The sequence below is a fragment of the Hydractinia symbiolongicarpus genome, chromosome 1 (genome assembly GCF_029227915.1).
Source record: "Hydractinia symbiolongicarpus strain clone_291-10 chromosome 1, HSymV2.1, whole genome shotgun sequence".
NCBI classification, from domain to species: domain Eukaryota; kingdom Metazoa; phylum Cnidaria; class Hydrozoa; order Anthoathecata; family Hydractiniidae; genus Hydractinia; species Hydractinia symbiolongicarpus.
In genome coordinates, this window is record NC_079875.1 from 27,695,366 (window position 1) to 27,710,205 (window position 14,840).

The 14,840-nt window shown below is 41.3% G+C and overlaps 40 non-coding genes across 40 annotated transcripts; all 40 read left to right on the forward strand.

Moving 5' to 3' along the window:
- The first annotated feature begins 84 nt into the window (after positions 1-84).
- On the forward strand, positions 85-156 carry Trnap-ugg (transfer RNA proline (anticodon UGG)). The gene has a single exon. It is a non-coding gene; the product is annotated as a tRNA-Pro (tRNA).
- A 416-nt stretch (positions 157-572) lies between these two features.
- Positions 573-644, forward strand: Trnaw-cca (transfer RNA tryptophan (anticodon CCA)). The gene has a single exon. It is a non-coding gene; the product is annotated as a tRNA-Trp (tRNA).
- A 103-nt stretch (positions 645-747) lies between these two features.
- On the forward strand, positions 748-819 carry Trnaw-cca (transfer RNA tryptophan (anticodon CCA)). The gene has a single exon. It is a non-coding gene; the product is annotated as a tRNA-Trp (tRNA).
- A 200-nt stretch (positions 820-1,019) lies between these two features.
- Trnap-ugg (transfer RNA proline (anticodon UGG)) lies at positions 1,020-1,091 on the forward strand. Its single transcript has one exon. It is a non-coding gene; the product is annotated as a tRNA-Pro (tRNA).
- A 417-nt stretch (positions 1,092-1,508) lies between these two features.
- On the forward strand, positions 1,509-1,585 carry Trnaw-cca (transfer RNA tryptophan (anticodon CCA)). Its single transcript has one exon. It is a non-coding gene; the product is annotated as a tRNA-Trp (tRNA).
- Positions 1,586-1,785: 200 nt separating this feature from the next.
- On the forward strand, positions 1,786-1,857 carry Trnap-ugg (transfer RNA proline (anticodon UGG)). Its single transcript has one exon. It is a non-coding gene; the product is annotated as a tRNA-Pro (tRNA).
- Positions 1,858-2,273: 416 nt separating this feature from the next.
- Positions 2,274-2,345, forward strand: Trnaw-cca (transfer RNA tryptophan (anticodon CCA)). Its single transcript has one exon. It is a non-coding gene; the product is annotated as a tRNA-Trp (tRNA).
- A 199-nt stretch (positions 2,346-2,544) lies between these two features.
- Trnap-ugg (transfer RNA proline (anticodon UGG)) lies at positions 2,545-2,616 on the forward strand. The gene has a single exon. It is a non-coding gene; the product is annotated as a tRNA-Pro (tRNA).
- Positions 2,617-3,033: 417 nt separating this feature from the next.
- Positions 3,034-3,105, forward strand: Trnaw-cca (transfer RNA tryptophan (anticodon CCA)). The gene has a single exon. It is a non-coding gene; the product is annotated as a tRNA-Trp (tRNA).
- Positions 3,106-3,304: 199 nt separating this feature from the next.
- Trnap-ugg (transfer RNA proline (anticodon UGG)) lies at positions 3,305-3,376 on the forward strand. Its single transcript has one exon. It is a non-coding gene; the product is annotated as a tRNA-Pro (tRNA).
- Positions 3,377-3,793: 417 nt separating this feature from the next.
- On the forward strand, positions 3,794-3,865 carry Trnaw-cca (transfer RNA tryptophan (anticodon CCA)). Its single transcript has one exon. It is a non-coding gene; the product is annotated as a tRNA-Trp (tRNA).
- A 198-nt stretch (positions 3,866-4,063) lies between these two features.
- Trnap-ugg (transfer RNA proline (anticodon UGG)) lies at positions 4,064-4,135 on the forward strand. The gene has a single exon. It is a non-coding gene; the product is annotated as a tRNA-Pro (tRNA).
- Positions 4,136-4,551: 416 nt separating this feature from the next.
- On the forward strand, positions 4,552-4,623 carry Trnaw-cca (transfer RNA tryptophan (anticodon CCA)). Its single transcript has one exon. It is a non-coding gene; the product is annotated as a tRNA-Trp (tRNA).
- A 199-nt stretch (positions 4,624-4,822) lies between these two features.
- Trnap-ugg (transfer RNA proline (anticodon UGG)) lies at positions 4,823-4,894 on the forward strand. Its single transcript has one exon. It is a non-coding gene; the product is annotated as a tRNA-Pro (tRNA).
- Positions 4,895-5,311: 417 nt separating this feature from the next.
- Positions 5,312-5,383, forward strand: Trnaw-cca (transfer RNA tryptophan (anticodon CCA)). Its single transcript has one exon. It is a non-coding gene; the product is annotated as a tRNA-Trp (tRNA).
- Positions 5,384-5,583: 200 nt separating this feature from the next.
- Positions 5,584-5,655, forward strand: Trnap-ugg (transfer RNA proline (anticodon UGG)). The gene has a single exon. It is a non-coding gene; the product is annotated as a tRNA-Pro (tRNA).
- A 417-nt stretch (positions 5,656-6,072) lies between these two features.
- Positions 6,073-6,149, forward strand: Trnaw-cca (transfer RNA tryptophan (anticodon CCA)). Its single transcript has one exon. It is a non-coding gene; the product is annotated as a tRNA-Trp (tRNA).
- A 199-nt stretch (positions 6,150-6,348) lies between these two features.
- Trnap-ugg (transfer RNA proline (anticodon UGG)) lies at positions 6,349-6,420 on the forward strand. The gene has a single exon. It is a non-coding gene; the product is annotated as a tRNA-Pro (tRNA).
- Positions 6,421-6,836: 416 nt separating this feature from the next.
- Positions 6,837-6,908, forward strand: Trnaw-cca (transfer RNA tryptophan (anticodon CCA)). Its single transcript has one exon. It is a non-coding gene; the product is annotated as a tRNA-Trp (tRNA).
- A 103-nt stretch (positions 6,909-7,011) lies between these two features.
- On the forward strand, positions 7,012-7,083 carry Trnaw-cca (transfer RNA tryptophan (anticodon CCA)). Its single transcript has one exon. It is a non-coding gene; the product is annotated as a tRNA-Trp (tRNA).
- Positions 7,084-7,283: 200 nt separating this feature from the next.
- Trnap-ugg (transfer RNA proline (anticodon UGG)) lies at positions 7,284-7,355 on the forward strand. Its single transcript has one exon. It is a non-coding gene; the product is annotated as a tRNA-Pro (tRNA).
- Positions 7,356-7,772: 417 nt separating this feature from the next.
- On the forward strand, positions 7,773-7,849 carry Trnaw-cca (transfer RNA tryptophan (anticodon CCA)). Its single transcript has one exon. It is a non-coding gene; the product is annotated as a tRNA-Trp (tRNA).
- A 200-nt stretch (positions 7,850-8,049) lies between these two features.
- Positions 8,050-8,121, forward strand: Trnap-ugg (transfer RNA proline (anticodon UGG)). The gene has a single exon. It is a non-coding gene; the product is annotated as a tRNA-Pro (tRNA).
- Positions 8,122-8,690: 569 nt separating this feature from the next.
- Positions 8,691-8,762, forward strand: Trnaw-cca (transfer RNA tryptophan (anticodon CCA)). Its single transcript has one exon. It is a non-coding gene; the product is annotated as a tRNA-Trp (tRNA).
- A 199-nt stretch (positions 8,763-8,961) lies between these two features.
- Trnap-ugg (transfer RNA proline (anticodon UGG)) lies at positions 8,962-9,033 on the forward strand. Its single transcript has one exon. It is a non-coding gene; the product is annotated as a tRNA-Pro (tRNA).
- A 417-nt stretch (positions 9,034-9,450) lies between these two features.
- Trnaw-cca (transfer RNA tryptophan (anticodon CCA)) lies at positions 9,451-9,522 on the forward strand. The gene has a single exon. It is a non-coding gene; the product is annotated as a tRNA-Trp (tRNA).
- A 200-nt stretch (positions 9,523-9,722) lies between these two features.
- Trnap-ugg (transfer RNA proline (anticodon UGG)) lies at positions 9,723-9,794 on the forward strand. Its single transcript has one exon. It is a non-coding gene; the product is annotated as a tRNA-Pro (tRNA).
- A 417-nt stretch (positions 9,795-10,211) lies between these two features.
- On the forward strand, positions 10,212-10,283 carry Trnaw-cca (transfer RNA tryptophan (anticodon CCA)). Its single transcript has one exon. It is a non-coding gene; the product is annotated as a tRNA-Trp (tRNA).
- Positions 10,284-10,482: 199 nt separating this feature from the next.
- Positions 10,483-10,554, forward strand: Trnap-ugg (transfer RNA proline (anticodon UGG)). The gene has a single exon. It is a non-coding gene; the product is annotated as a tRNA-Pro (tRNA).
- A 417-nt stretch (positions 10,555-10,971) lies between these two features.
- Positions 10,972-11,043, forward strand: Trnaw-cca (transfer RNA tryptophan (anticodon CCA)). Its single transcript has one exon. It is a non-coding gene; the product is annotated as a tRNA-Trp (tRNA).
- Positions 11,044-11,242: 199 nt separating this feature from the next.
- Trnap-ugg (transfer RNA proline (anticodon UGG)) lies at positions 11,243-11,314 on the forward strand. Its single transcript has one exon. It is a non-coding gene; the product is annotated as a tRNA-Pro (tRNA).
- A 416-nt stretch (positions 11,315-11,730) lies between these two features.
- Trnaw-cca (transfer RNA tryptophan (anticodon CCA)) lies at positions 11,731-11,802 on the forward strand. The gene has a single exon. It is a non-coding gene; the product is annotated as a tRNA-Trp (tRNA).
- A 199-nt stretch (positions 11,803-12,001) lies between these two features.
- Positions 12,002-12,073, forward strand: Trnap-ugg (transfer RNA proline (anticodon UGG)). The gene has a single exon. It is a non-coding gene; the product is annotated as a tRNA-Pro (tRNA).
- Positions 12,074-12,489: 416 nt separating this feature from the next.
- Positions 12,490-12,561, forward strand: Trnaw-cca (transfer RNA tryptophan (anticodon CCA)). Its single transcript has one exon. It is a non-coding gene; the product is annotated as a tRNA-Trp (tRNA).
- Positions 12,562-12,760: 199 nt separating this feature from the next.
- Trnap-ugg (transfer RNA proline (anticodon UGG)) lies at positions 12,761-12,832 on the forward strand. Its single transcript has one exon. It is a non-coding gene; the product is annotated as a tRNA-Pro (tRNA).
- A 417-nt stretch (positions 12,833-13,249) lies between these two features.
- Trnaw-cca (transfer RNA tryptophan (anticodon CCA)) lies at positions 13,250-13,321 on the forward strand. The gene has a single exon. It is a non-coding gene; the product is annotated as a tRNA-Trp (tRNA).
- A 199-nt stretch (positions 13,322-13,520) lies between these two features.
- On the forward strand, positions 13,521-13,592 carry Trnap-ugg (transfer RNA proline (anticodon UGG)). Its single transcript has one exon. It is a non-coding gene; the product is annotated as a tRNA-Pro (tRNA).
- A 416-nt stretch (positions 13,593-14,008) lies between these two features.
- On the forward strand, positions 14,009-14,080 carry Trnaw-cca (transfer RNA tryptophan (anticodon CCA)). Its single transcript has one exon. It is a non-coding gene; the product is annotated as a tRNA-Trp (tRNA).
- A 199-nt stretch (positions 14,081-14,279) lies between these two features.
- Trnap-ugg (transfer RNA proline (anticodon UGG)) lies at positions 14,280-14,351 on the forward strand. The gene has a single exon. It is a non-coding gene; the product is annotated as a tRNA-Pro (tRNA).
- Positions 14,352-14,768: 417 nt separating this feature from the next.
- Positions 14,769-14,840, forward strand: Trnaw-cca (transfer RNA tryptophan (anticodon CCA)). Its single transcript has one exon. It is a non-coding gene; the product is annotated as a tRNA-Trp (tRNA).

Sequence of the window (14,840 nt, forward strand, 5' to 3'; positions counted from 1 at the left end):
TATCCTTAGAGACAACGAAGACAGTCCCCATTTTTCCAAAGCCATTCCTAAGAGAACATTGTGACATGTTGCATGTGACATGGAGGCTCAATGGTCTAGTGGCATGATTCTCGCTTTGGGTGCGAGAGGTCCCGGGTTCAAATCCCGGTTGAGCCCTTTATTAAAGAGTTACTAATGTTAAAGATAGGGACTGTCTTCTTCGTCTCTATGGATATAATAAAATGCAAGGGACATAGAGGCTCAATGGTCTAGTGGCATGATTCTTGCTTTAGGTTCAAATCCCGGTTGAGCCCATTGTTGGAGTGTAACTAATGTTGTCAGTGCAATTTCCGCTTGTTTCATTTTTTACAAAGACACTCGAAATAGCACATCCTTAATGCTATTTACTGAAGAGAACAAACCAAACTCGACTGAATCGCAAGTCTTGCCCTGAAGTTAAGAGTACTTCCTTATTGTAGGTGTTATAACATGCGCCTAACATCCCTAACGTGCCTTTTGGATTCGGGTCAGGCACACATGTAGTAATAACTTAACTACTCTGGGTCCCAGTCTTACGCAGTTGTATAGCCACGGACTCTGTGGCGCAATGGTAGCGCGTCTGACTCCAGATCAGAAGGTTGCGTGTTCAATTCACGTCAGAGTTAGAAAAAACAGTATTAAAACATGGTTACAAAATAATGGTTCTTGAGTGAAGTAGTTGTAAGAAGAAAATCTTGCTCCACGCTGTGACTGTTGTGAATGGCTACGGACTCTGTGGCGCAATGGTAGCGCGTCTGACTCCAGATCAGAAGGTTGCGTGTTCAATTCACGTCAGAGTCAGAAAAAACAGTATTAAAACATGGTTACAAAATAATGGTTCTTGAGTGAAGTAATTGTAAGAAGAAAATCTTGCTCCAGGTTGTGACTTCATTATTGCGTACTGAGGCTTTTTTTTATATCCTTAGAGACAACGAAGACAGTCCCTATTTTTCCAAAGCCATTCCTAAGAGAACATTGTGACATGTTGCATGTGACATGGAGGCTCAATGGTCTAGTGGCATGATTCTCGCTTTGGGTGCGAGAGGTCCCGGGTTCAAATCCCGGTTGAGCCCAATATTAAAGTGTAACTAATGTTAAAGATAGGGACTGTCTTCTTCGTCTCTATGGATATAATAAAATGCACGGGACATAGAGGCTCAATGGTCTAGTGGCATGATTCTTGCTTTAGGTTCAAATCCCGGTTGAGCCCATTGTTGGAGTGTAACTAATGTTGTCAGTGCAATTTCCGCTTGTTTCATTTTTTACAAAGACACTCGAAATAGCTCATCCTTAATGCTCTTTACTGCAGAGAACAAACCAAACTCGTCTGAATCGCAAGTCTTGCCCTGAAGTTAAGAGTACTTCCTTATTTTAGGTGTTATCACATGCGCCTAACATCCCTAACGTGCCTTTTGGATTCGGGTCAGGTACACATGTAGTAATAACTTAAACTACTCTGGGTCCCAGTCTTACGCAGTTGTATAGCTACGGACTCTGTGGCGCAATAACTCTGTAGCGCGTCTGACTCCAGATCAGAAGGTTGCGTGTTCAATTCACGTCAGAGTCAGAAAAAACAGTATTAAAACATGGTTACAAAATAATAGTTCTTAAGTTAAGTAATTGTAAGAAGAAAATCTTGCTTCAGGTTGTGACTTCATTATTGCGTACTGATGCTTTTTTTTATGTCCTTAGAGACAACGAAGACAGTCCCTATTTTTCCAAATCCATTCTTAATAGAACATTGTGACATGTTGCATGTGACATGGAGGCTCAATGGTCTAGTGGCATGATTCTCGCTTTGGGTGCGAGAGGTCCCGGGTTCAAATCTCGGTTGAGCCCCTAATTAAAGAGTAACTAATGTTAAAGATAGGGACTGTCTTCTTCGTCTCTATGGATATAATAAAGTGCAAGGGACATAGAGGCTCAATGGTCTAGTGGCATGATTCTTGCTTTAGGTTCAAATCCCGGTTGAGCCCATTGTTGGAGTGTAACTAATGTTGTCAGTGCAATTTCCGCTTGTTTCATTTTTTACAAAGACACTCGAAATAGCACATTCTTAATGCTATTTACTGAAGAGAACAAACCAAACTCGACTGAATCGCAAGTCTTGCCCTGAAGTTAAGAGTACTTCCTTATTGTAGGTGTTATCACATGCGCCTAACATCCCTAACGTGCCTTTTGGATTCGGGTCAGGCACACATGTAGTAATAACTTAACTACTCTGTGTCCCAGTCTTACGCAGTTGTATAGCCACGGACTCTGTGGCGCAATGGTAGCGCGTCTGACTCCAGATCAGAAGGTTGCGTGTTCAATTCACGTCAGAGTCAGAAAAAACAGTATTAAAACATGGTTACAAAATAATGGTTCTTGAGTGAAGTAATTGTAAGAAGAAAATCTTGCTCGAAGTTGTGACTTCATTATTGCGTACTGAGGCTTTTTTTATATCCTTAGAGACAACGAAGACAGTCCCCATTTTTCCAAAGCCATTCCTAAGAGAACATTGTGACATGTTGCGTGTGACATGGAGGCTCAATGGTCTAGTGGCATGATTCTCGCTTTGGGTGCGAGAGGTCCCGGGTTCAAATCCCGGTTGAGCCCTTTATTAAAGAGTAACTAGTGTTAAAGATAGGGACTGTCTTCTTCGTCTCTATGGATATAATAAAATGCAAGGGACATGGAGGCTCAATGGTCTAGTGGCATGATTCTTGCTTTAGGTTCAAATCCCGGTTGAGCCCATTGTTGGAGTGTAACTAATGTTGTCAGTGCAATTTCCGCTCGTTTCATTTTTTACAAAGACACTCGAAATAGCACATCCTTAATGCTATTTACTGCAGAGAACAAACCAAACTCGTCTGAATCGCAAGTCTTGCCCTGAAGTTAAGAGTACTTCCTTATTTTAGGTGTTATCACATGCGCCTAACATCCCTAACGTGCCTTTTGGATTCGGGTCAGGTACACATGTAGTAATAACTTAAACTACTCTGGGTCCCAGTCTTACGCAGTTGTATAGCTACGGACTCTGTGGCGCAATGGTAGCGCGTCTGACTCCAGATCAGAAGGTTGCGTGTTCAATTCACGTCAGAGTCAGAAAAAACAGTATTAAAACAAGGTTACAAAATAATAGTTCTTGAGTTAAGTAATTGTAAGAAGAAAATCTTGCTTCAGGTTGTGACTTCATTATTGCGATTGAGGCTTTTTTTTATATCCTTAGAGACAACGAAGACAGTCCCTATTTTTCCAAATCCATTCTTAATAGAACATTGTGATATGTTGCATATGACATGGAGGCTCAATGGTCTAGTGGCATGATTCTCGCTTTGGGTGCGTGAGGTCCCGGGTTCAAATCCCGGTTGAGCCCATTATTAAAGTGTAACTAATGTTAAAGATAGGGACTGTCTTCTTCGTCTCTATGGATATAATAAAATGCACGGGACATAGAGGCTCAATGGTCTAGTGGCATGATTCTTGCTTTAGGTTCAAATCCCAGTGGAGCCCATTGTTGGAGTGTAACTAATGTTGTCAGTGCAATTTCCGCTTGTTTCATTTTTTAGAAAGACACTCGAAATAGCACATCCTTAATGCTATTTACTGCAGAGAACAAACCAAACTAGACTGAATCGCAAGTCTTGCCCTGAAGTTAAGAGTACTTCCTTATTGTAGGTGTTATCACATGCGCCTAACATCCCTAACGTGCCTTTTGGATTCGGGTCAGGTACACATGTAGTAATAACTTAAACTACTCTGGGTCCCAGTCTTACGCAGTTGTATAGCTACGGACTCTGTGGCGCAATGGTAGCGCGTCTGACTCCAGATCAGAAGGTTGCGTGTTCAATTCACGTCAGAGTCAGAAAAACAGTATTAAAACATGGTTACAAAATAATGGTTCTTGAGTGAAGTAATTGTAAGAAGAAAATCTTGCTCCAGGTTGTGACTTCATTATTGCGTACTGAGGCTTTTTTTATATCCTTAGAGACAACGAAGACAGTCCCTATTTTTCCAAAGCCATTCTTAATAGAATATTGTGACATGTTGCATGTGACATGGAGGCTCAATGGTCTAGTGGCATGATTCTCGCTTTGGGTGCGAGAGGTCCCGGGTTCAAATCCCGGTTGAGCCCATTATTAAAGTGTAACTAATGTTAAAGATAGGGACTGTCTTCTCGTCTCTATGGATATAATAAAATGCACGGGACATAGAGGCTCAATGGTCTAGTGGCATGATTCTTGCTTCAGGTTCAAATCCCGGTTGAGCCCATTGTTGGAGTGTAACTAATGTTGTCAGTGCAATTTCCGCTTGTTTCATTTTTTAGAAAGACACTCGAAATAGCACATCCTTAATGCTATTTACTGCAGAGAACAAACCAAAGTAGACTGAATCGCAAGTCTTCCCCTGAAGTTAAGAGTACTTCCTTATTGTAGATGTTATCACATGCGCCTAACATCCCTTACGTGCATTTTGGATTCGGGTCAGGCACACATGTAGTAATAACTTAAACTACTCTGGGTCCCAGTCTTACGCAGTTGTATAGCTACGGACTCTGTGGCGCAATGGTAGCGCGTCTGACTCCAGATCAGAAGGTTGCGTGTTCAATTCACGTCAGAGTCAGAAAAAACAGTATTAAAACAAGGTTACAAAATAATAGTTCTTGAGTTAAGTAATTGTAAGAAGAAAATCTTGCTTCAGGTTGTGACTTCATTATTGCGATTGAGGCTTTTTTTTATATCCTTAGAGACAACGAAGACAGTCCCTATTTTTCCAAATCCATTCTTAATAGAACATTGTGATATGTTGCATATGACATGGAGGCTCAATGGTCTAGTGGCATGATTCTCGCTTTGGGTGCGTGAGGTCCCGGGTTCAAATCCCGGTTGAGCCCATTATTAAAGTGTAACTAATGTTAAAGATAGGGACTGTCTTCTTCGTCTCTATGGATATAATAAAATGCACGGGACATAGAGGCTCAATGGTCTAGTGGCATGATTCTTGCTTTAGGTTCAAATCCCAGTGGAGCCCATTGTTGGAGTGTAACTAATGTTGTCAGTGCAATTTCCGCTTGTTTCATTTTTTAGAAAGACACTCGAAATAGCACATCCTTAATGCTATTTACTGCAGAGAACAAACCAAACTAGACTGAATCGCAAGTCTTGCCCTGAAGTTAAGAGTACTTCCTTATTGTAGGTGTTATCACATGCGCCTAACATCCCTAACGTGCCTTTTGGATTCGGGTCAGGTACACATGTAGTAATAACTTAAACTACTCTGGGTCCCAGTCTTACGCAGTTGTATAGCTACGGACTCTGTGGCGCAATGGTAGCGCGTCTGACTCCAGATCAGAAGGTTGCGTGTTCAATTCACGTCAGAGTCAGAAAAAACAGTATTAAAACATGGTTACAAAATAATGGTTCTTGAGTGAAGTAATTGTAAGAAGAAAATCTTGCTCCAGGTTGTGACTTCATTATTGCGTACTGAGGCTTTTTTTTATATCCTTAGAGACAACGAAGACAGTCCCTATTTTTCCAAAGCCATTCTTAATAGAACATTGTGACATGTTGCATGTGACATGGAGGCTCAATGGTCTAGTGGCATGATTCTCGCTTTGGGTGCGAGAGGTCGCGGGTTCAAATCCCGGTTGAGCCCAATATTAAAGTGTAACTAATGTTAAAGATAGGGACTGTCTTCTTCGTCTCTATGGATATAATAAAATGCACGGGACATAGAGGCTCAATGGTCTAGTGGCATGATTCTTGCTTTAGGTTCAAATCCCGGTTGAGCCCATTGTTGGAGTGTAACTAATGTTGTCAGTGCAATTTCCGCTTGTTTCATTTTTTACAAAGACACTCGAAATAGCTCATCCTTAATGCTCTTTACTGCAGAGAACAAACCAAACTCGTCTGAATCGCAAGTCTTGCCCTGAAGTTAAGAGTACTTCCTTATTTTAGGTGTTATCACATGCGCCTAACATCCCTAACGTGCCTTTTGGATTCGGGTCAGGTACACATGTAGTAATAACTTAAACTACTCTGGGTCCCAGTCTTACGCAGTTGTATAGCTACGGACTCTGTGGCGCAATAACTCTGTAGCGCGTCTGACTCCAGATCAGAAGGTTGCGTGTTCAATTCACGTCAGAGTCAGAAAAAACAGTATTAAAACATGGTTACAAAATAATAGTTCTTGAGTTAAGTAATTGTAAGAAGAAAATCTTGCTTCAGGTTGTGACTTCATTATTGCGTACTGAGGCTTTTTTTATATCCTTAGAGACAACGAAGACAGTCCCCATTTTTCCAAAGCCATTCCTAAGAGAACATTGTGACATGTTGCATGTGACATGGAGGCTCAATGGTCTAGTGGCATGATTCTCGCTTTGGGTGCGAGAGGTCCCGGGTTCAAATCCCGGTTGAGCCCTTTATTAAAGAGTTACTAATGTTAAAGATAGGGACTGTCTTCTTCGTCTCTATGGATATAATAAAATGCAAGGGACATAGAGGCTCAATGGTCTAGTGGCATGATTCTTGCTTTAGGTTCAAATCCCGGTTGAGCCCATTGTTGGAGTGTAACTAATGTTGTCAGTGCAATTTCCGCTTGTTTCATTTTTTACAAAGACACTCGAAATAGCACATCCTTAATGCTATTTACTGAAGAGAACAAACCAAACTCGACTGAATCGCAAGTCTTGCCCTGAAGTTAAGAGTACTTCCTTATTGTAGGTGTTATAACATGCGCCTAACATCCCTAACGTGCCTTTTGGATTCGGGTCAGGCACACATGTAGTAATAACTTAACTACTCTGGGTCCCAGTCTTACGCAGTTGTATAGCCACGGACTCTGTGGCGCAATGGTAGCGCGTCTGACTCCAGATCAGAAGGTTGCGTGTTCAATTCACGTCAGAGTTAGAAAAAACAGTATTAAAACATGGTTACAAAATAATGGTTCTTGAGTGAAGTAGTTGTAAGAAGAAAATCTTGCTCCACGCTGTGACTGTTGTGAATGGCTACGGACTCTGTGGCGCAATGGTAGCGCGTCTGACTCCAGATCAGAAGGTTGCGTGTTCAATTCACGTCAGAGTCAGAAAAAACAGTATTAAAACATGGTTACAAAATAATGGTTCTTGAGTGAAGTAATTGTAAGAAGAAAATCTTGCTCCAGGTTGTGACTTCATTATTGCGTACTGAGGCTTTTTTTTATATCCTTAGAGACAACGAAGACAGTCCCTATTTTTCCAAAGCCATTCTTAATAGAACATTGTGACATGTTGCATGTGACATGGAGGCTCAATGGTCTAGTGGCATGATTCTCGCTTTGGGTGCGAGAGGTCCCGGGTTCAAATCCCGGTTGAGCCCAATATTAAAGTGTAACTAATGTTAAAGATAGGGACTGTCTTCTTCGTCTCTATGGATATAATAAAATGCACGGGACATAGAGGCTCAATGGTCTAGTGGCATGATTCTTGCTTTAGGTTCAAATCCCGGTTGAGCCCATTGTTGGAGTGTAACTAATGTTGTCAGTGCAATTTCCGCTTGTTTCATTTTTTACAAAGACACTCGAAATAGCTCATCCTTAATGCTCTTTACTGCAGAGAACAAACCAAACTCGTCTGAATCGCAAGTCTTGCCCTGAAGTTAAGAGTACTTCCTTATTTTAGGTGTTATCACATGCGCCTAACATCCCTAACGTGCCTTTTGGATTCGGGTCAGGTACACATGTAGTAATAACTTAAACTACTCTGGGTCCCAGTCTTACGCAGTTGTATAGCTACGGACTCTGTGGCGCAATAACTCTGTAGCGCGTCTGACTCCAGATCAGAAGGTTGCGTGTTCAATTCACGTCAGAGTCAGAAAAAACAGTATTAAAACATGGTTACAAAATAATAGTTCTTAAGTTAAGTAATTGTAAGAAGAAAATCTTGCTTCAGGTTGTGACTTCATTATTGCGTACTGATGCTTTTTTTTATGTCCTTAGAGACAACGAAGACAGTCCCTATTTTTCCAAATCCATTCTTAATAGAACATTGTGATATGTTGCATATGACATGGAGGCTCAATGGTCTAGTGGCATGATTCTCGCTTTGGGTGCGAGAGGTCCCGGGTTCAAATCCCGGTTGAGCCCTTTATTAAAGAGTTACTAATGTTAAAGATAGGGACTGTCTTCTTCGTCTCTATGGATATAATAAAATGCAAGGGACATAGAGGCTCAATGGTCTAGTGGCATGATTCTCGCTTTGAGTGCGAGAGGTCCCGGGTTCAAATTCCGGTTGAGCCCATTGTTGAAGTGTAACTAATGTTAAAGATAAGGACTGTCTTCGGCGTCTCTCAGTATCTAATAAAGCGCACGTGACATGGAGGCTCAATGGTCTAGTGGCATGATTCTTGCTTTAGGTTCAAATCCCGGTTGAGCCCATTGTTGGAGTGTAACTAATGTTGTCAGTGCAATTTCCGCTTGTTTCATTTTTTACAAAGACACTCGAAATAGCACATTCTTAATGCTATTTACTGAAGAGAACAAACCAAACTCGACTGAATCGCAAGTCTTGCCCTGAAGTTAAGAGTACTTCCTTATTGTAGGTGTTATCACATGCGCCTAACATCCCTAACGTGCCTTTTGGATTCGGGTCAGGCACACATGTAGTAATAACTTAACTACTCTGTGTCCCAGTCTTACGCAGTTGTATAGCCACGGACTCTGTGGCGCAATGGTAGCGCGTCTGACTCCAGATCAGAAGGTTGCGTGTTCAATTCACGTCAGAGTCAGAAAAAACAGTATTAAAACATGGTTACAAAATAATGGTTCTTGAGTGAAGTAATTGTAAGAAGAAAATCTTGCTCGAAGTTGTGACTTCATTATTGCGTACTGAGGCTTTTTTTATATCCTTAGAGACAACGAAGACAGTCCCCATTTTTCCAAAGCCATTCCTAAGAGAACATTGTGACATGTTGCATGTGACATGGAGGCTCAATGGTCTAGTGGCATGATTCTCGCTTTGGGTGCGAGAGGTCCCGGGTTCAAATCCCGGTTGAGCCCTTTATTAAAGAGTAACTAGTGTTAAAGATAGGGACTGTCTTCTTCGTCTCTATGGATATAATAAAATGCAAGGGACATGGAGGCTCAATGGTCTAGTGGCATGATTCTTGCTTTAGGTTCAAATCCCGGTTGAGCCCATTGTTGGAGTGTAACTAATGTTGTCAGTGCAATTTCCGCTCGTTTCATTTTTTACAAAGACACTCGAAATAGCACATCCTTAATGCTATTTACTGCAGAGAACAAACCAAACTCGTCTGAATCGCAAGTCTTGCCCTGAAGTTAAGAGTACTTCCTTATTTTAGGTGTTATCACATGCGCCTAACATCCCTAACGTGCCTTTTGGATTCGGGTCAGGTACACATGTAGTAATAACTTAAACTACTCTGGGTCCCAGTCTTACGCAGTTGTATAGCTACGGACTCTGTGGCGCAATGGTAGCGCGTCTGACTCCAGATCAGAAGGTTGCGTGTTCAATTCACGTCAGAGTCAGAAAAAACAGTATTAAAACAAGGTTACAAAATAATAGTTCTTGAGTTAAGTAATTGTAAGAAGAAAATCTTGCTTCAGGTTGTGACTTCATTATTGCGTACTGAGGCTTTTTTTTATATCCTTAGAGACAACGAAGACAGTCCCTATTTTTCCAAATCCATTCTTAATAGAACATTGTGATATGTTGCATATGACATGGAGGCTCAATGGTCTAGTGGCATGATTCTCGCTTTGGGTGCGAGAGGTCCCGGGTTCAAATCCCGGTTGAGCCCATTATTAAAGTGTAACTAATGTTAAAGATAGGGACTGTCTTCTTCGTCTCTATGGATATAATAAAATGCACGGGACATAGAGGCTCAATGGTCTAGTGGCATGATTCTTGCTTTAGGTTCAAATCCCAGTGAAGCCCATTGTTGGAGTGTAACTAATGTTGTCAGTGCAATTTCCGCTTGTTTCATTTTTTACAAAGACACTCGAAATAGCTCATCCTTAATGCTCTTTACTGCAGAGAACAAACCAAACTCGTCTGAATCGCAAGTCTTGCCCTGAAGTTAAGAGTACTTCCTTATTTTAGGTGTTATCACATGCGCCTAACATCCCTAACGTGCCTTTTGGATTCGGGTCAGGTACACATGTAGTAATAACTTAAACTACTCTGGGTCCCAGTCTTACGCAGTTGTATAGCTACGGACTCTGTGGCGCAATGGTAGCGCGTCTGACTCCAGATCAGAAGGTTGCGTGTTCAATTCACGTCAGAGTCAGAAAAAACAGTATTAAAACAAGGTTACAAAATAATAGTTCTTGAGTTAAGTAATTGTAAGAAGAAAATCTTGCTTCAGGTTGTGACTTCATTATTGCGTACTGAGGCTTTTTTTATATCCTTAGAGACAACGAAGACAGTCCCTATTTTTCCAAATCCATTCTTAATAGAACATTGTGATATGTTGCATATGACATGGAGGCTCAATGGTCTAGTGGCATGATTCTCGCTTTGGGTGCGAGAGGTCCCGGGTTCAAATCCCGGTTGAGCCCATTATTAAAGTGTAACTAATGTTAAAGATAGGGACTGTCTTCTTCGTCTCTATGGATATAATAAAATGCACGGGACATAGAGGCTCAATGGTCTAGTGGCATGATTCTTGCTTTAGGTTCAAATCCCAGTGAAGCCCATTGTTGGAGTGTAACTAATGTTGTCAGTGCAATTTCCGCTTGTTTCATTTTTTAGAAAGACACTCGAAATAGCACATCCTTAATGCTATTTACTGCAGAGAACAAACCAAACTAGACTGAATCGCAAGTCTTGCCCTGAAGTTAAGAGTACTTCCTTATTGTAGGTGTTATCACATGCGCCTAACATCCCTAACGTGCCTTTTGGATTCGGGTCAGGTACACATGTAGTAATAACTTAAACTACTCTGGGTCCCAGTCTTACGCAGTTGTATAGCTACGGACTCTGTGGCGCAATGGTAGCGCGTCTGACTCCAGATCAAAAGGTTGCGTGTTCAATTCACGTCAGAGTCAGACAAAACAGTATTAAAACATGGTTACAAAATAATGGTTCTTGAGTGAAGTAATTGTAAGAAGAAAATCTTGCTCCAGGTTGTGACTTCATTATTGCGTACTGAGGCTTTTTTTATATCCTTAGAGACAACGAAGACAGTCCCTATTTTTCCAAAGCCAATCTTAATAGAATATTGTGACATGTTGCATGTGACATGGAGGCTCAATGGTCTAGTGGCATGATTCTCGCTTTGGGTGTGAGAGGTCCCGGGTTCAAATCCCGGTTGAGCCCATTACTAAAGTGTAACTAATGTTAAAGATAGGGACTGTCTTCTCGTCTCTATGGATATAATAAAATGCACGGGACATAGAGGCTCAATGGTCTAGTGGCATGATTCTTGCTTTAGGTTCAAATCCCGGTTGAGCCCATTGTTGGAGTGCAACTAATGTTGTCAGTGCAATTTCCGCTTGTTTCATTTTTTAGAAAGACACTCGAAATAGCACATCCTTAATGCTATTTACTGCAGAGAACAAACCAAACTAGACTGAATCGCAAGTCTTGCCCTGAAGTTAAGAGTACTTCCTTATTGTAGGTGTTATCACATGCGCCTAACATCCCTAACGTGCCTTTTGGATTCGGGTCAGGTACACATGTAGTAATAACTTAAACTACTCTGGGTCCCAGTCTTACGCAGTTGTATAGCTACGGACTCTGTGGCGCAATGGTAGCGCGTCTGACTCCAGATCAAAAGGTTGCGTGTTCAATTCACGTCAGAGTCAGACAAAACAGTATTAAAACATGGTTACAAAATAATGGTTCTTGAGTGAAGTAATTGTAAGAAGAAAATTTTGCTCCAGGTTGTGACTTCATTATTGCGTACTGAGGCTTTTTTTATATCCTTAGAGACAACGAAGACAGTCCCTATTTTTCCAAAGCTATTCTTAATAGAATATTGTGACATGTTGCATGTGACATGGAGGCTCAATGGTCTAGTGGCATGATTCTCGCTTTGGGTGTGAGAGGTCCCGGGTTCAAATCCCGGTTGAGCCCATTACTAAAGTGTAACTAATGTTAAAGATAGGGACTGTCTTCTCGTCTCTATGGATATAATAAAATGCACGGGACATAGAGGCTCAATGGTCTAGTGGCATGATTCTTGCTTTAGGTTCAAATCCCGGTTGAGCCCATTGTTGGAGTGCAACTAATGTTGTCAGTGCAATTTTCGCTTGTTTCATTTTTTACAAAGACACTCGAAATAGCACATCCTTAATGCTATTTACTGCAGAGAACAAACCAAAGTAGACTGAATCGCAAGTCTTCCCCTGAAGTTAAGAGTACTTCCTTATTGTAGATGTTATCACATGCGCCTAACATCCCTTACGTGCATTTTGGATTCGGGTCAGGCACACATGTAGTAATAACTTAAACTACTCTGGGTCCCAGTCTTACGCAGTTGTATAGCTACGGACTCTGTGGCGCAATGGTAGCGCGTCTGACTCCAGATCAGAAGGTTGCGTGTTCAATTCACGTCAGAGTCAGAAAAAACAGTATTAAAACAAGGTTACAAAATAATAGTTCTTGAGTTAAGTAATTGTAAGAAGAAAATCTTGCTTCAGGTTGTGACTTCATTATTGCGATTGAGGCTTTTTTTTATATCCTTAGAGACAACGAAGACAGTCCCTATTTTTCCAAATCCATTCTTAATAGAACATTGTGATATGTTGCATATGACATGGAGGCTCAATGGTCTAGTGGCATGATTCTCGCTTTGGGTGCGTGAGGTCCCGGGTTCAAATCCCGGTTGAGCCCATTATTAAAGTGTAACTAATGTTAAAGATAGGGACTGTCTTCTTCGTCTCTATGGATATAATAAAATGCACGGGACATAGAGGCTCAATGGTCTAGTGGCATGATTCTTGCTTTAGGTTCAAATCCCAGTGGAGCCCATTGTTGGAGTGTAACTAATGTTGTCAGTGCAATTTCCGCTTGTTTCATTTTTTAGAAAGACACTCGAAATAGCACATCCTTAATGCTATTTACTGCAGAGAACAAACCAAACTAGACTGAATCGCAAGTCTTGCCCTGAAGTTAAGAGTACTTCCTTATTATAGGTGTTATCACATGCGCCTAACATCCCTAACGTGCCTTTTGGATTTGGGTCAGGTACACATGTAGTAATAACTTAAACTACTCTGGGTCCCAGTCTTACGCAGTTGTATAGCTACGGACTCTGTGGCGCAATGGTAGCGCGTCTGACTCCAGATCAGAAGGTTGCGTGTTCAATTCACGTCAGAGTCAGAAAAAACAGTATTAAAACATGGTTACAAAATAATGGTTCTTGAGTGAAGTAATTGTAAGAAGAAAATCTTGCTCCAGGTTGTGACTTCATTATTGCGTACTGAGGCTTTTTTTATATCCTTAGAGACAACGAAGACAGTCCCTATTTTTCCAAAGCCATTCTTAATAGAATATTGTGACATGTTGCATGTGACATGGAGGCTCAATGGTCTAGTGGCATGATTCTCGCTTTGGGTGCGAGAGGTCCCGGGTTCAAATCCCGGTTGAGCCCATTATTAAAGTGTAACTAATGTTAAAGATAGGGACTGTCTTCTCGTCTCTATGGATATAATAAAATGCACGGGACATAGAGGCTCAATGGTCTAGTGGCATGATTCTTGCTTCAGGTTCAAATCCCGGTTGAGCCCATTGTTGGAGTGTAACTAATGTTGTCAGTGCAATTTCCGCTTGTTTCATTTTTTAGAAAGACACTCGAAATAGCACATCCTTAATGCTATTTACTGCAGAGAACAAACCAAAGTAGACTGAATCGCAAGTCTTCCCCTGAAGTTAAGAGTACTTCCTTATTGTAGATGTTATCACATGCGCCTAACATCCCTTACGTGCATTTTGGATTCGGGTCAGGCACACATGTAGTAATAACTTAAACTACTCTGGGTCCCAGTCTTACGCAGTTGTATAGCTACGGACTCTGTGGCGCAATGGTAGCGCGTCTGACTCCAGATCAGAAGGTTGCGTGTTCAATTCACGTCAGAGTCAGAAAAAACAGTATTAAAACAAGGTTACAAAATAATAGTTCTTGAGTTAAGTAATTGTAAGAAGAAAATCTTGCTTCAGGTTGTGACTTCATTATTGCGATTGAGGCTTTTTTTTATATCCTTAGAGACAACGAAGACAGTCCCTATTTTTCCAAATCCATTCTTAATAGAACATTGTGATATGTTGCATATGACATGGAGGCTCAATGGTCTAGTGGCATGATTCTCGCTTTGGGTGCGTGAGGTCCCGGGTTCAAATCCCGGTTGAGCCCATTATTAAAGTGTAACTAATGTTAAAGATAGGGACTGTCTTCTTCGTCTCTATGGATATAATAAAATGCACGGGACATAGAGGCTCAATGGTCTAGTGGCATGATTCTTGCTTTAGGTTCAAATCCCAGTGGAGCCCATTGTTGGAGTGTAACTAATGTTGTCAGTGCAATTTCCGCTTGTTTCATTTTTTAGAAAGACACTCGAAATAGCACATCCTTAATGCTATTTACTGCAGAGAACAAACCAAACTAGACTGAATCGCAAGTCTTCCCCTGAAGTTAAGAGTACTTCCTTATTGTAGATGTTATCACATGCGCCTAACATCCCTTACGTGCATTTTGGATTCGGGTCAGGCACACATGTAGTAATAACTTAAACTACTCTGGGTCCCAGTCTTACGCAGTTGTATAGCTACGGACTCTGTGGCGCAATGGTAGCGCGTCTGACTCCAGATCAGAAGGTTGCGTGTTCAATTCACGTCAGAGTCA